This window comes from Pleurodeles waltl, chromosome 3_1, assembly GCF_031143425.1.
Source record: "Pleurodeles waltl isolate 20211129_DDA chromosome 3_1, aPleWal1.hap1.20221129, whole genome shotgun sequence".
NCBI lineage: Eukaryota > Metazoa > Chordata > Amphibia > Caudata > Salamandridae > Pleurodeles > Pleurodeles waltl.
In genome coordinates this window covers 1,700,736,759-1,700,753,485 of record NC_090440.1, presented here as the reverse complement: position 1 = coordinate 1,700,753,485, position 16,727 = coordinate 1,700,736,759, and the positions used below count along the sequence as shown (strand labels likewise).

General features: G+C 40.2%; 1 long non-coding RNA gene across 1 annotated transcript in view; it reads left to right on the top strand.

The window, feature by feature from the left end:
• LOC138283408 (uncharacterized) overlaps positions 1-14,847 on the top strand; it is a 145,497-nt gene extending 130,650 nt beyond the window's left edge. The window contains exon 3 of the long non-coding RNA XR_011201239.1: positions 14,257-14,847. This is a non-coding gene — a long non-coding RNA (uncharacterized lncRNA). The remainder of the gene's footprint in view (positions 1-14,256) is intronic.
• Positions 14,848-16,727: the final 1,880 nt, after the last annotated feature.

The window sequence follows — 16,727 nt, the reverse complement described above, 5'->3', positions numbered from 1 at the left end:
GGGAAGGTCTCTAAGGGCTGCAGCATATCTTATGCCACCCTGGGGACCCCTCACTCAGCACAGACACACTGCTTGCCAGCTTGTGTGGGCTGGTGAGGACAAGACGAGTAAGGCGACATGGCACTCCCCTCGGGGTGCCATGCCAACCTCACACTGCCTATGCAGTATAGATAAGTCACCCCTCTAGCAGGCCTTACAGCCCTAAGGCAGGGTGCACTATACCATAGGTGAGGGCACCAGTGCATGAGCACTGTGCCCCTACAGTGTCTAAGCCAAACTTTAGACATTGTAAGTGCAGGGTAGCCATAAGAGTATATGGTCTGGGAGTCTGTCAAACACGAACTCCACAGCACCATAATGGCTACACTGAAAACTGGGAAGTTTGGTATCAAACTTCTCAGCACAATAAATGCACACTGATGCCAGTGTACATTTTATTGTAACATACACCCCAGAGGACACCTTAGAGGTGCCCCCTGAAACCTTAACCAACTACCTGTGTAGGCTGACTGGTTTTAGCAGCCTGCCACACTCGAGACATGTTGCTGGCCACATGGGGAGAGTGCCTTTGTCACTCTGTGGCTAGAAACAAAGCCTGCACTGGGTGGAGATGCTTATCACCTCCCCCTTGCAGGAGCTGTAACACCTGGCGGTGAGCCTCAAAGGCTCACCCCCTTTGTTACAGCACCACAGGGCATTCCAGCTAGTGGAGTTGCCCACCCCCTCCGGCCACGGCCCCACTTTTGGCGAGAAGGCCGGAGGAGATAATGAGAAAAACAAGGAGGAGTCACTGGCCAGTCAGGACAGCCCCTAAGGCAACCTGAGCTGAAGTGACTCTGACTTTTAGGAATCCTCCATCTTGCAGATGGAGAATCCTCCAATAGGGATAGGAATGTGACCTCCTCCCCTTGGGAGGAGGCACAAAGAGGGTGCAGCAACCCTCAGGGCTAGTAGCCATTGGCTACTAACCCCCCAGACCTAAACACACCCCTAAATTCTGTATTTAGGGGCTCCCCTGAACCTAGGAACTCAGATTCCTGCAACCTAAGAAGAAGAGGACTGCTGAGCTGAAAAACCCTGCAGAGAAGACGGAGACACCAACTGCTTTGGCGCCAGCTCTACCGGCCTGTCTCCCCCCCCTTCTGAAGAAACTGCTCCAGCGACGCTTTCCCCAGGACCAGCGACCTCTAAATCCTCAGAGCACTGCCCTGTTCTAAAAGGACCAAGAAACTCCAGAGAACAGCGGCCCTGTTCACCCAAGACTGCAACTTTGTTTCCAAAGAAGCAACTTAAAGACAACTGTGTTTCCCGCCAGAAGCGTGAGACTTGCAACTCTGCACCCGACGCCCCCGGCTCGACTTGTGGAGAACAAACACTTCAGGGAGGACTCCCCGGCGACTATGAGACCGTAAGTAGCCAGAGTTGCCCCCCCTGAGCCCCCACAGCGACGCCTGCAGAGGGAATCCCGAGGCTCCCCCTGACCGCGACTGCCTGACTCCCAGATCCCGACGCCTGGAAAAGACCCTGCACCCGCAGCCCCCAGGACCTGAAAGATCGGAACTCCAGTGCAGGAGTGACCCCCAAGAGGCCCTCTCCCTTGCCCAGGTGGTGGCTACCCCGAGGAGCCCCCCCCCTTGCCTGCCTGCATCGCTGAAGAGACCCCTTGGTCTCCCATTGATTTCCATTGGAAACCCGACGTGTGTTTGCACACTGCACCCGGCCGCCCCCGTGCTGCTGAGGGTGTACTTTCTGTGCTGACTTGTGTCCCCCCCGGTGCCCTACAAAACCCCCCTGGTCTGCCCTCCGAAGACACGGGTACTTACCTGCTGGCAGACTGGAACCGGGGCACCACCTTCTCCATTGAAGCCTATGCGTTTTGGGCACCACTTTGAACTCTGCACCTGACCGGCCCTGAGCTGCTGGTGTGGTAACTTTGGGGTTGCTCTGAACCCCCAACGGTGGGCTACCTTGGACCCAAACTTGAACCCCGTAGGTGGTTTACTTACCTGCAAGAACTAACAATTACTTACCTATCCTAGGAACTGTGAAAATTGCACTGTCTAGTTTTAAAATAGCTATATGTGTTTTATTTGAAAAGTATATATGCTATTGTGATTATTCAAAGTTCCTAAAGTACTTACCTGCAATACCTTTCATTTGAGATATTACATGTAAAATTTTAACCTGTGGTTCTTAAAATAAACTAAGAAAATATATTTTTCTATACAAAAACCTATTGGCCTGGAATTGTCTCTGAGTGTGTGTTCCTCATTTATTGCCTGTGTGTATGTACAACAAATGCTTAACACTACTCCTTTGATAAGCCTACTGCTCGACCACACTACCACAAAATAGAGCATTAGTATTATCTCTTTTTGCCACTATCTTACCTCTAAGGGGACACCCTTGAACTCTGTGCATACTATTCCTTACTTTGAAATAGTGCATACAGAGCCAACTTCCTACAATAACACATCCAAAAGAAAGGAAGACGACACAGACAGTATTAGGTTAATTCTAACTTACAGTGAAGATACTCCTGATAGTAATAAAATTATCTCCAAGAATTGGAATATTTTGAAGAGTGATCCCATTATTGGTAATTCAATTCAGAATAGACCGAAGATTACATATAGAAGAGGACGTAGTTTCCGTGATATTTTAAGATCGAATTATATCACTACAATTTCCCAGAAAAAGGAACATAACCTACAAGGATTTTTTCCTTGTGGACATTGCAAGGCCTGCCGTAACAGCACTATGCGAAAAGAGTATCATTCTTGCAAACCCGGAAATGCACTGTAGATTTTCCAATTTCTGACCTGTAGTACTTCATTTGCTATCTATATTTTGGAGTGCCCATGCCAGAGGTGGTATGTGGGCAGTACAAAACATAGGGGGTCATTCCGACCTTGGCGGTAAAAACCGCCAGGGTCGCGGATGACGGAAGCACCGCCAACAGGCTGGCGGTGCTTCCTGGGCCATTCTGACCGCGGCGGTAAAGCTGCGGTCAGAAAACCGGGTCCGGCGGTTTCCCGCCGGATTTTCCGCCGGATTTCCCCCGGTTGCCCAAATCCGCCATGGCGGCGCTGCTCTGACCCCCTTCCCGCCACCCTGTTTCTGGCGGTTTTTACTTCCAGGAACAGGATGGCGGGAACGGGTGTCCTGGGGCCCCTGGGGGCCCCTGCACTGCCCATGCCAATGGCAAGGGCAGTGCAGGGACCCCCTAACAGGGCCCCAGCCTGCTTTTCACTGTCTGCCTAGCAGACAGTGAAAATCGCGACGGGTGCTACTGCACCCGTCGCACACCTGCAACACTGCCGGCTCCATTCGGAGCCGGCTTCAATGTTGCAGGCCCCTTTCCCGCTGGGCCGGCGGGCGCTAACTTGGCTAGCGCCCGCCGGCCCGGCGGGAAAGTTGAAATGGCCCCAGCGGTCTTTTGACCGCGGAGCGGCCATATGGCGGTTACCGCATGGCGGGCAGCTACCGCCGCCCGCCGCGGTTAGAATGAGGGCCATAGTGTTAAGAAACATGTTTTGGAGCATATGCGAGCTATCACATCTAGAGACAGTCACTATCCGGTAGCTAGACATTTTGAACAACAACATAAGTCAGACTGTTCTCTGTTATCATATTTTGCTATTTAACATGTACCACTTTGTCATAGGGGTGGCAATAGAGAGCAAGTATTACGTAAAAAGGAATCGAGGTACATACTGTATTTGGAAACAAAGTTGCCGAAAGGTTTGAATTCTGGTGAAGAATTGATCACTCACCTTTATGATGATTGAAAGAGGATTTGCTGATTTGTAGAAGAGTATTGTGAGATGTAGATACTTGTATATAGGTCCTATAGATGTATGATCATTTATTTGTTATTTTGTTCTCTTTTCTTGTTTATTTTTCTCTTTTTTTTTTGTAATTTGTTTGAGTTTCACTGGGGTTTTTGGTGATGAATGCAGATGAGAAATGTATCTTTATATTATTTTTAGAGTAGTTATAAAGTCTTGTGGCTTTGCCCTGTGCTGATTGATTTAAGTCTTCTGCAGTTACAATTGGTTTTAGGTTTTTTAGGATTCATGTGGAAGTTTTCGAACATTTTAATACTTGATATTGAATGATAGTGGTATCAATATTTAATATTTAACTTATTGAACTGTGTATGGGGGATGGTGTCGATTTATTATTTGTTATTGTGTACTTATTATTCTTTGATTTATGAGGACGGTATTTTACCTTTATTCGCAAAAATCTAGAAGTGACATCTTTAAGTACTATTATGATTGTTCTATTTGATTCTTTCTCTTCTCTTCCCGCCCGCCTTTAACAGTTGGTATTTTGAGGGTCTTGCTATTTAACATTAACTCACTGGACAGACTTTGGAAATACCTTCATGGAATTGTTTTAAATAAGAGATGTTATGAGATATTATACAAAAGAATGTATTAATAATATTGTTGAATTATTATGTATTTATCTTTCATTATTTATTGATGATTATTCTGTATTTATGGTCTGTTAAATTAATGTGAGTTTATAGCATGAATTCTTATTTGTATTTATGTTCAGACTTCCCTTGATATTTAGTCCTATTTCTATGTAACGGAATGACATGTATTTAATTGCTATTGGATTGGTGCTTACATACACGTGATCAAGGCTGTGTACAGCCGAAACGCGTTGTGAATAAAGAGACTGCTTTTTCTTCTTTTTTGAAGTCCTGAGTGCACGTTTTTCTTTTTCTTTGCTGTTTTGGATATTTTCCGGGTTGCTCATACGGTTACGCGCCACCTCTCACAGGCCGCCTTTGCCTGCTTTTGAGCATTTGTCGTTGGATATATATATATATATATATATATATATATATATATCCAGAAAAATGGTGTATTTAAATCGCACACCAAGGGCTGCACATCATTCAATACCAGCTGGTAAAATACTCAAAAAACCACTTATTCTCGATAGATTCATCGGCTGCTGTTTATTGAAAAAAGATTAGATTGCAGGTAAATCACACCAGCAAAAATTGGTACAAAAAGCACAAAAAAACGGTCGACAATGTGCTCACCATTCAAAAGACACACACGCTGTCCCAACCAAATGTCTACGCGTTTCGGCCGAAGCCTTCAACAGGACATTGGCAGACATTTTACACTCAACTATTTAAACCATATAGTCCTTCTTTGATGTTCATTGCATAGCTCAAGAGAAGTGCAAATGGAGCGGCCATTTTGTAACGTCACAATTTCAACTTAAAAATGAGAAACTCCTAATCCTGTGCATGTTTTGAAATAAACTATGAACTAAAAATGTGACATTATATATTTCTCTCATATTATAATACATTATCACAAATATAGTCTGGTCACCTGTGAACACTAAAAAATTAATTAATTGTAATCACAGTCTACAATTCTTGAATAAAAAACAAATCCCATGTATGCTATTTTTTTCTCTTCTCTTTCTCAATTTTCCTTTTTCCTTTTTCCTTTTGCTCTTAATGTCCACATATTGCCCACTTATACCTAATAATTTTAATTTTGATTTTGATTTCAATTATAATTTTAATTTTAAAAGCCTGATATATAAATGTAATTAATAATATAAATAAATATATAAATATATAAATATATGTACTGCCAATTGATTGCAATACATCCACTTCATATATAGGCTATAAATAGATGACAAATGATGACAAGTAAATAGAGTAAATTCAGTCAATTCTGAGAATGCAAAATAAAATACAGGTAAAAGCGATTTCAACGTGGAATATATAAATAAATGGATATTCATCATCATAATTCATTAAATTAGTCATAGTCCTATAAATTAGTATATTCTAAAAGGAATCTGAAGAGATTAATTAATAGATCCATATCATAGGTCAAATTGTTATCGATTAGGAAATTGTAAATAAACCCCACAAATTCAGCAACAGGAGAATGTATATGTGCGCCGCTATCTTCCCCAAGGACCTATGCAACAGTATAGAAATAAAATAGATGAGTATGACACCCTAAAAGTGAATAAATTATTAATAAAAAATTATTACCAAAATACACTAAGTTTCAATCCGGCAACATGCTAATAATAATAATAATAACAATAATGATAAAATCAATCAGTAAGGATCCTAACAAAACACAATATTCTAAAAAAGTCATCAATTTCATTTCATGTTTTCTATTGGACAAAATCTATGTGTAAGAAAATGTAAAAAAATGTGTGTGTATATCTCTGTATGGGAAAACCTAAAAGTTTACAGATGTACATGAAGCTCTGCGTCCAAGTTGTGACCCCAAGGGTGTTCTGTACCTAAAAGTAAAATAGTTTTGGACTCCATTTGTCTCAAATGTGCAATTCTATTGCCTCCTCGGGGATGGGCCGCAATGTTTTTAACACCATAAAATGTTAATGAACTACAGTTACCTTCATGTACATCCCAAAAGTGTTTAGCTAAAGGATAAGATGGATCATGATTCTTAATGGCTCTGAGATGTTGCAGGAACCTGACTTTCAGTTTATGAATGGTACTACCCACATATTTTTTGCGACACCCACATTCAATGACATATACAACGTATTCAGTTTCGCATGTGATACGTTCAGTTATGTCACAAATTTTTCCTTCGAACGTGGTGTATGTCTGAGTATTTTGTGCATACAAACATGATTTACAATGTCCACATTTCCAAAAGCCCAAGCTTTTTTTAGCCAACCATGACATATTAGTTTTGGGACTCTGAAATAGGCTTCTTGTAAGATGGTTACCCAAAGATTGAGTTTTGCGATATGTGATACATGGATGTGGACCTATACTGTCCTTGATGGCAGTATCATGTCTCAAAACATGCCAATTTTTCTGTATGATATTATTTAAATGCGAATGTTGAGAACTAAACTCTAAGAACAGTCTAGGTGATGATACCTTATTGTGATCTTGATTCTGAATATTATCAGGCTTGAAAAGCAATTTTTCTCGAGACATATTCAAGACCCTCAAGTGTGCATCTTTAAGGATCTTCAAAGGATATCCTCTCTCTAAAAATCTCTGTGTCATCGTCATGATTTCAGTCTTGAAGCAATCATCATTAGAACAGATTCTACGAGCCCGTAGAAATTGACTATATGGAATACTCCATTTCAAAGCTTTTGGATGACCACTATTGCCATGCAAGATTGAATTACAGGCTGTTGGTTTACGAAAAATGGTTGTCTGTAAGACATCTTTTTCAATAGAGATCTGGACATCAAGAAATTCTATAGTTTGTGCACTATATTTCCAGTCTAAGTGAATGTTCAGCTCATTGTTGTTCAAGATATCAACATATTGTTTGAGAGAAATCTCGTCACCATCCCAGATAAGAAAGAGATCATCAATATATCTGACCCATAGTATCACTTGTTCCATGTATTTACCATTAGAGTCAGACCAAGCTATCTCCTTTTCCCACCAGCCCATGTAAAGGTTGGCGTACGTGGGAGCAAATGAAGCTCCCATTGCAGTCCCTTGTTTCTGCAAGTAATGTTGATTGTCAAATAGAAAGGCGTTGTGGGTGAGGCAAAATCTTAACATGCTGATTAGCATGTTAGTGTGTTGAAGAAATTCAATTTTACGAGTGCCCAAGAAGTGACAACATGCTTGAATACCAAATTCATGCTTGATGGAAGTGTATAATGCAGTCACATCCATGGTTACCAATAGATAGTTGGGTTGCCATGGAACATTGTGAATCTTAGCAAGAAAATCATTGGTGTCTCGAAGATAAGACGGTAATTCGGTGACAAAAGGACATAAGAAAAGGTCCAAGAAACGGGAGGTATTTTCTAATAGGGATGAGTTCATACTCACTATAGGTCGACCAGGAGGATGTTTTGTATTTTTATGAATCTTTGGTAGAAAGTAAATACAAGGGATTCTAGGAAACAAAACTTTGAGATAAAGATATTCATTTTGGTCAATTAGCCCTTTAGTGTGCCAGCTATCAAGCATCTCCCAGTAGATAGTTTGATATTCATTAGTGGGATTAGTAGTTAGTTTTTGATAATGTTGTTTATTGGAAAGTTGATGATTAGCCTCCTTCATATAGCTATTAATATCCATAATAACAATATTCCCTCCTTTATCGGAGGGTTTGATGATAATTGTGTTATTGGATTTAAGCTCATTTAGATCTTTCCAATCTGAGGCTGAGAAATTCACTCTTTGGGCTTTTTTCATTTTAACCCTTTTCCAATCATTCCGAAACCGATCAACGTCATCAACTACCAATTCATAGAACAAATCAATCATATTACCAGTCGGTAATTGGGGATTAAGGTGGTCATTCTGACCCTGGCGGTCTTTGACCGCCAGGGCGGAGGACCGCGGGAGCACCGCCGACAGGCCGGCGGTGCTCCAATGGGGATTCCGACCGCGGCGGTAAAGCCGCGGTCGGACCGGCACCACTGGCGGGGTCCCGCCAGTGTACCGCGGCCCCATTGAATCCTCCGCGGCGGCGCAGCTTGCTGCACCGCCGCGGGGATTCCGACCCCCCCTACCGCCATCCAGATCCCGGCGGTCGGACCGCCGAGATCCCGATGGCGGTAGGGGGGGTCGCGGGGCCCCTGGGGGCCCCTGCAGTGCCCATGCCACTGGCATGGGCATTGCAGGGGCCCCCGTAAGAGGGCCCCTACATGTATTTCACTGTCTGCTGCGCAGACAGTGAAATACGCGACGGGTGCAACTGCACCCGTCGCACAGCTTCCACTCCGCCGGCTCGATTCCGAGCCGGCTTCATCGTGGAAGCCTCTTTCCCGCTGGGCTGGCTGGCGGTCTGAAGGCGACCGCCCGTCAGCCCAGCGGGAAAGTCAGAATTACCGCCGCGGTCTTTCGACCGCGGAACGGTAACCTGACGGCGGGACTTTGGCGGGCGGCCTCCGCCGCCCGCCAAGGTCAGAATGAGGGCCTAAATCTGCTGGAGGGCTTAAGCCTGCTGGCAATGGTCTTATTAGTAACAAATCCCATATCAATCAAAGTGTTATTCTCATCACCTGTATCATTGCTAACATCATCCAAACAACCCAACCTGCCAATTTCTACTAAATCAGGCGCTTCATTGATATGAAAACCAGATAAAGTGTCTACATTAATGTTGGAACAAGATGTAGTGGCCTTTGTAGTCTTGGAAAAATATTTCAACAGCCGCAACTTACGTGTATATTTATACAATTCTATTCTGGTGTCAACATAATCCCAATGATTATCAGGACAAAAACGTAATCCTAAATTTAGAATTCGCTTCTGATTAGAGGTGAGCTGTACTTTAGAGATATTTACAATGATATTGGAATTGTCAGATCGAAAGGTCCTCTCTAGTCTTGATATTTGTGATTTCTGCCCCTTCCCCCTCCGCGTCTTGAACCTCCTCGACTTCGTCCTCGACTTCTGTTTGATTGTGGCGTGATTGATCGTAGTAGTCTCATTTCCCCGTGAAAATCCAGTTTATTGGCAGAAGCTTCGTCAGCTGATGAGCTCAAATCCGAGCTGTCTTCTGCTGTATTAGTTGTTATATTAGGACTGTCCATCATCATAACTTTGTCTTGTGCTCTAAGTGTATTATATTTACGAGCAAATGTATAAATTCTACCTATTTCATAATCTTTCTTGTCTCTATTGAATTTAGAGGCCTTACGGAGCTTGATTTCATCCTCTTTTTTAGTTATACGTTCTTCCATCTTCATTAACAATTGTTGTATTTCTGAGGAGGTACCCATTTTTTCTAGTTCTTTAGTAAGAAGTTCAATTTTATGGGTTTGTTCTTCCATACGACGTTTTGATTGAATAATCAAAGTGTCCATCAATTTAACTGAGCATTCAGATGTATGCGCTCTCCATTGTTCTAGAAGATCAGGATCTATATCACCCAGGGTAGGCAATATTAGAATTCTGAGACCTCGTGGCACACGACCATTTTGTATATATTTGGTCAATGAGGTCATTTCCCACCATTTTTTTAATTCTAAAATTCTTGCCTTTTCTAATTCAGAAATAATGGTGGTTGCTGTGCGTGTAGATAAGTCCGAAGGCATTGAAGTTCCAGAAACATTATCAAATAGAGTAGTGGCAGCTTGTTCCCACAGGGCTTTCCGATTCGCCATGATGCATTAAACAATTCAAAAACTGAAAAATGAGTCCAAAAAATTATACCAGGTTCCCAGTGTGAAAATATGTGACAAAAACTGTCGTTTATTCAGAATCAGTCCCAATACAGAGTTCCAGATAGAAAAACGAGGAAGAATGAAAAAATCAAACGCTTCATTCAAAAATTAGAATCCAAAACAAAAATAGATAGTTCAACCAAACTCAAATGCCGGACCGTTACTATACGGACAGCGTGTGTGAAAAATTCAAAGAAACACAAAGCACGCCGATGTACGTTAGTGGTTCATATTTCGCAGCGCTGGTTACACAGAAAAAAACTGTGCAATATGGCAAAGTTCAAATGAATGATTCGGATGTACGACTATACTAGTCTATCCGAGTCGAGCGTCGTAATACATCCAATGAATGAATCTCGGCTACCCCCGGCACCAATCCTCCTTACCTCCAAGGGGGAAAGATTTGCTACGATGGCAACAGCAATCTCTACGGGGGAGCTACAATGTATCCAAGCGACGCTGTGCAGCGTGAAGAATCCTCCTTTGAAAGCAAGTCTGGTAACGTTGTATCACGCGCACTCCAAGCGGCGTGCTAGCCCTACCGCGAACCAGACATAACGCGGAACAAAAATATCCAGAAAAATTGTGTATTTAAATCGCACACCAAGGGCTGCACATCATTCAATACCAGCTGGTAAAATACTCAAAAAACCACTTATTCTCGATAGATTCATCGGCTGCTGTTTATTGAAAAAAGATTAGATTGCAGGTAAATCACACCAGCAAAAATTGGTACAAAAAGCACAAAAAAACGGTCGACAATGTGCTCACCATTCAAAAGACACACACGCTGTCCCAACCAAATGTCTACGCGTTTCGGCCGAAGCCTTCAACAGGACATTGGCAGACATTTTACACTCAACTTTTTAAACCATATAGTCCTTCTTTGATGTTCATTGCATAGCTCAAGAGAAGTGCAAATGGAGCGGCCATTTTGTAACGTCACAATTTCAACTTAAAAATGAGAAACTCCTAATCCTGTGCATGTTTTGAAATAAACTATGAACTAAAAATGTGACATTATATATTTCTCTCATATTATAATACATTATCACAAATATAGTCTGGTCACCTGTGAACACAAAAAAATTAATTAATTGTAATCACAGTCTACAATTCTTGAATAAAAAACAAATCCCATGTATGCTATTTTTTATATATATGGAGTTGCAGGAGCTGAACCCCAATAATCATTAGAACCACAATATTTGATCACTCTGAATTTTTACCTAAGTGATTGAGCTCTAGCATTTCTAGTTGATATAGCAGTTGCAGACTGCACTCCTCATCAGAATAACACAATTTAGCAGAGTTAAGCAGAAATAAATATTGGACGCATAAAGAATTTACTTTTAGGCTAAGAATAGAGCAAAACATGGATTTTTAATACAGGAAAGGTTAAATGTAGTACAGAGAAAATATTACTGTTATGCCATAACGGCTCAAAATACAGAACCAAAATAAATGTAAAATCATACAACACATAAATCCCTAGTTAACCAAATCTAAATAATAATCCTACGTGTCAAAGAGTAAGGACACATCCCATAAAGAGTCTAAGTCAAATGGACATAGAAAATAAGTCTCTAGCAACAGCAGTGCCATTGGTAGCTGCAAAATCTAACAGACCACACAAGCCTAAGTCAAAGACCAAACCCAGACTAAACTTAAACAGCTAAAGCTCTAGAACGTTTATACACAAATCACACTTTCTAAAAATAGATTATGCAAAGTCAAGTAGTATGATCATGGTTAGGGTGACATTGGCAAATAAGAAACATCCACATCTTTTTAAAAGCATTAACACTAGCCCAGTCCATAAGGTAAGAGAAATCTTCTAACCTCTACCTCAGCAATCACCCTCCGGAGATGATCTGCACAAAATGAAACATCTCTTTCACAATGGCTCATGAAATCTGCAAGTCCACACCAATACTTCCAGCAGACGTCCTTTAAAATAACACTTTGGGTATATGGTGGAATCTTCATTCACAAAACAGGCTTTCTAATAATGTTGTACATCACCATTCCATTTACGTCAATCACTTGGTAATTCACAGAGACAAGGTGAGAGATGGTTTTGAAATAGCACACTGATTTGGAGAGGGGAATGAGCGGGAGCAGTGTTAATAGGATATCAAAAACGACATCCATATTAGAAATAATGGTGCCTTGCAGGAAAATGTGGCATAACTATTTGTCTCATTGTCTACCCTTCTAAATGACCTATGTAACTCATTCCAGGTGTAACATTGTTAGTTTATTGGTTGTGAGTCTTTGTATTATAAAATAAACAGTAATTATGAGAAATAATTGTCGCACAAAATTTGCACATTTTCCATATTTTGAAAATGCTATAACAGAGTTAAAGTAAACCGAACATATATATATTCTTCACTGTTACGGCTTCGGCGATGCCGTGCGGCACCACATCGCCGGTGGTACTGTTTGCCGTTTCGCCACTGCGGCTAACATTAGATGTAACATCATTATATGCAAGTATAAGACATGAAGATGGATTAAGGGCAATAGAATATTTCTTAAGAGCCAGACCAATCAAGTTTTTTAAACATAGTAAAATGCTATTGACTAAAATGAGATGATGTCTACAGCACAACATTTTTTTTTTTACAATCATATTTATGAACCGAGACAAGTAACAGCGATGGGGACCTGCTTCGCCCCCAGCTATGCGAATTTGCATATGGGCTGGTGGGAGGAGCAGGTCGTCAGCTGTCCACACTTAGATGTATGGCAACCATATATAGTTTTATGGCTGATATATATAGATAATGTTTTTGCTATATGGAAAGGTGACAGTAAAAGTGTAGATGAGTTTTTGAACCAAAATAACTTACATTTAAAATTCACTAGTAAAAGGAGTGACCATGATATGGAGTTTTTAGATGTAAAGGTAAGAGTAGTGGGACAAAAACTGGAAACAGAGATGTATAGGAAACCCACAGCAGGGAATAGCATCCTGCATGCCTCCAGCTTTCATCCTACTCCCCTAGTGGATAGTATCCCCTTTGGTGAACTTTTAAGAGCAAAATGTATTTGTAGCACTAATGAGAATTTCTCCACAGAGAAAGACAAGATGGTGGCAAGATTGAGGACTAAAGGCTACAGAGAAGCATCTCTACATAATGCTTGTAGGAGAGTAGAGACATTGATGAGAGAAGATCTGATCTTTCAAAAATCCTCCAAGAAAGTCAAAATATCTAACAACCAAAGGTTCATTACTACATATAATGTAGCACATGCTAAGAGAAGGGCCATACTTAACAAACATTGGCAACTGTTGAAGAGTGATCCCATAAAAGGGAATCAATTACCATGAAGACCCATGATCACGTATAGAAGAGGAGTATCTACTAGAGATAAGGTGGTTAGAAGTGATGTGAGAAAGATTCAGAGTGAGTCATGGTTAATAAAAGGAGAGGGATTTCTAACTTGTAAAAAATGTAAGGCTTTTAAAAATTGAGAGAATGTGAAAGAAGTGATAATAGATAGCAAGAACTTACATAGGATCCAGGGAACATACAATTCTAAGACTGATCATGTAGTGTATGTCCTGAGATGCACCTGTATGAAATTATACATTGGGAGTACAACCCTGCAAGTGCACAAACGGATTCTACAACACTTGAGAGCGATCAAGAATAGAGATTCCCCGTATCCAGAAGCAAGGCATATGAATGAGATACATGGAGGGAAACTAGAAGAAATAAAATATTTTGTGATCAATGGAATTAAAAAAGATATAAGAGGAGGCAACAGAGAAAGAGATCTTAGGATAATGGAATCTAAAAACATTATTCTACTTGATAGTAAGGAACCTGAAGGGATGAATACAGGAGAAGAAATGCATGTACATATATGATGATGCCAAGATAAAACTACGGATCATGATACAAAGTATGCTTAGTTACTGAAGTCCTATTATGAACAGGCTTCATGTTTTCAAAAAAAAATTTTTTTACTTGAATCAATCTTAATGCAAAATTGTTTTTGAATGTTGTAAAGGGTAATCACTGTGTATGCTCTCCACAGATAGAAGACAAGCAGATTGGAGAAGTGCGAAGAATTGAAGCTTTTCATCTAGTATGAAATTGGAAAAACTTCCATTTAAACACTACGATCAATATAAACTTGAATGTTTTGTCCAAACCAAACGGTGACTGGATAATATAAAGTCGTTATTCAGAAAGTTTAGAAAGTGGGCAAAGGTTGGTGGAAATGTAAACCGTAAATAAGAATTATGTTGGTCTAAGATACACATATGGTGTTGTGTAATAATTAACAACTTCTCTATTATAAAAGTGTTTTTTATAGATGATTAAGTAAATAGCTGTGAATACTAGAGATGAATTATGATGATCTATATGAAAAGTAAAGGAAATATAGTATGTTCACTATTTCTATAAAGTCTTCGAACACGTGGTGTAGTTAAACCAATCAGAGATTAGATAACAGAGTTAACCTTAGAGCAAATCGAAAACACAGAGGTGAATGTTGGAGAATGGTACACATGATAATTTAAAAGAGAGAGGCAATATGGCGCCTCAGTGGTTGAGAAAGGCATTTGTTTGCTGAAACACGTTCCTGAACTTTTGCTCGAGGATTAAACACTTTATTTTTCTGGCATGATGTCCTTCTTTCTATTGTGCAGGGAGAAAGTATTGAATATATATATATAAATATATATATATATATATATATATATATATATATATATATATATATTACTGACAAAATCAAAGGTTAAAGTAATGTTATAGTTAGGTGACTTTGTCAGTGTCAACATTAAAGTTTTCAACTAAAAAAACTCAGAAATTCACCAGTTATAGTTAGCAGCGCAGCAGGCAAAGGACATGCGTAGTGTGGGGTTGGCTATATGGAGGTTGTTGGCTAGAGGCCAGGCTCTGCAGTGAACCCCCCCCCACACACACAGTGCACGACCTTTGGCTTTGCATGGCAGGGGGGGATACATTTACGTATGGTAATTCATTATGTTTTTACATTAAACAAAACCTAGAATTTTATTGATTTTTTTTTTTTTAAGTTATAATTAGGTATGGCAAAAGGATCTCTTTAAAAAAAAAAAACTTAGATAGTTGCTGGAAAAAAACAAAAGTTAGAGTAACGTTATAGCTGGGTGAATTTGGTTGTGTCAACATTAACGTTTTGAACTAAAAAAGCACAGAAATTCACCAGTTATAGTTAGCAGCGCTAACTATAACTTGCACCCCCACCAAACACTGTTTATGACCTCACATATGACATCCCTCGTAATGTGTTCTATGACATCCTTGATGACATCACTGATGACATCACAGATGACATCATCCAAGCTTATTTTTCCCTCATATTGCTGTATGGCTTTACACATACCCTAGTTCACATTAACAATCAACCACACATATATGGGAAACCCTTCTTGAGTATGGTGTTCAATCTGTATACAACTGTTCAGGAAAAGCCAAAATAGAGAATGCCAATTCCAAAACAAATGCCCTACAACGGACAGCTTTTATGTTTATCAAACCCCTGACACACACTGAACCTATATTAAATAATGAAGTTACTCTCGGTAGAGAACTGCGTACTGTAAACAGTCTTTACTCAATGGAGAAAGTTCATTCTATACCACACTGTTTCCAAACAGTGAAACTCTCATGAGAAATACACCACAGAGTATTTAAAAGAATCTATTAAGAACAGTGTGCATTCGATGCAACAGTTGTAAACAAACAGATACCATTTGCTGAAATAAACAAGATCTGAAGGTGCTATAGATCATATTACCTGCACACTTCATATTGTGGAGAAAACTTTACAGCTAGCCCATCTTCTGAAGCAAAGCAAGCACACATACACTGGTTAGTATCTGGTGCACACTCTCCTCTATGTAAGTATAAATTATCACGCTGACACAATTCCCTCTAATAATTAAAGGATGCTTACAAAATTTTGTTTAATCTATGCAGAATCTTTTGAAACATTTTCTGCAGACCCAAAAAGATGGGTGGAGCATAATGAATACAAGTTGACAGTCACTTGCACACAGAGTTACCCTTGAATGCAAACATTTGTAACATGCTCAATACCTCTACACAACTATGGTGCATTAGGAGCACGTGTGTTTTGTAAACACTTACACCTAATAGCTGGACCAAGACTGTACAAATTTAGGTAGTATGATAGCACCCGCCGTTACTTAAACTGTAAAACAAACTAGCACATACGTTTGATGATGTAATCAGTGATATCATCAATGATGTCATTTGAGATATCCTCAGTGATGTGATAAATGATGTCTTAGAGCATGTCATGAGGGATGTCAAATGTGAAGTCATAAGCAGTGCATGGAATATTTATTTTATCTTGCATCAGCGATAAACCATGTTTTGTATATGCATAATATGCAAGTTGCAACCTTTCAAGATGGTGTCATATTTCAGTGCACATCTCTCAGACCTTTGTCTGTGTTTGTTTAAGAGGAGCACATTTAATGTCCGCTT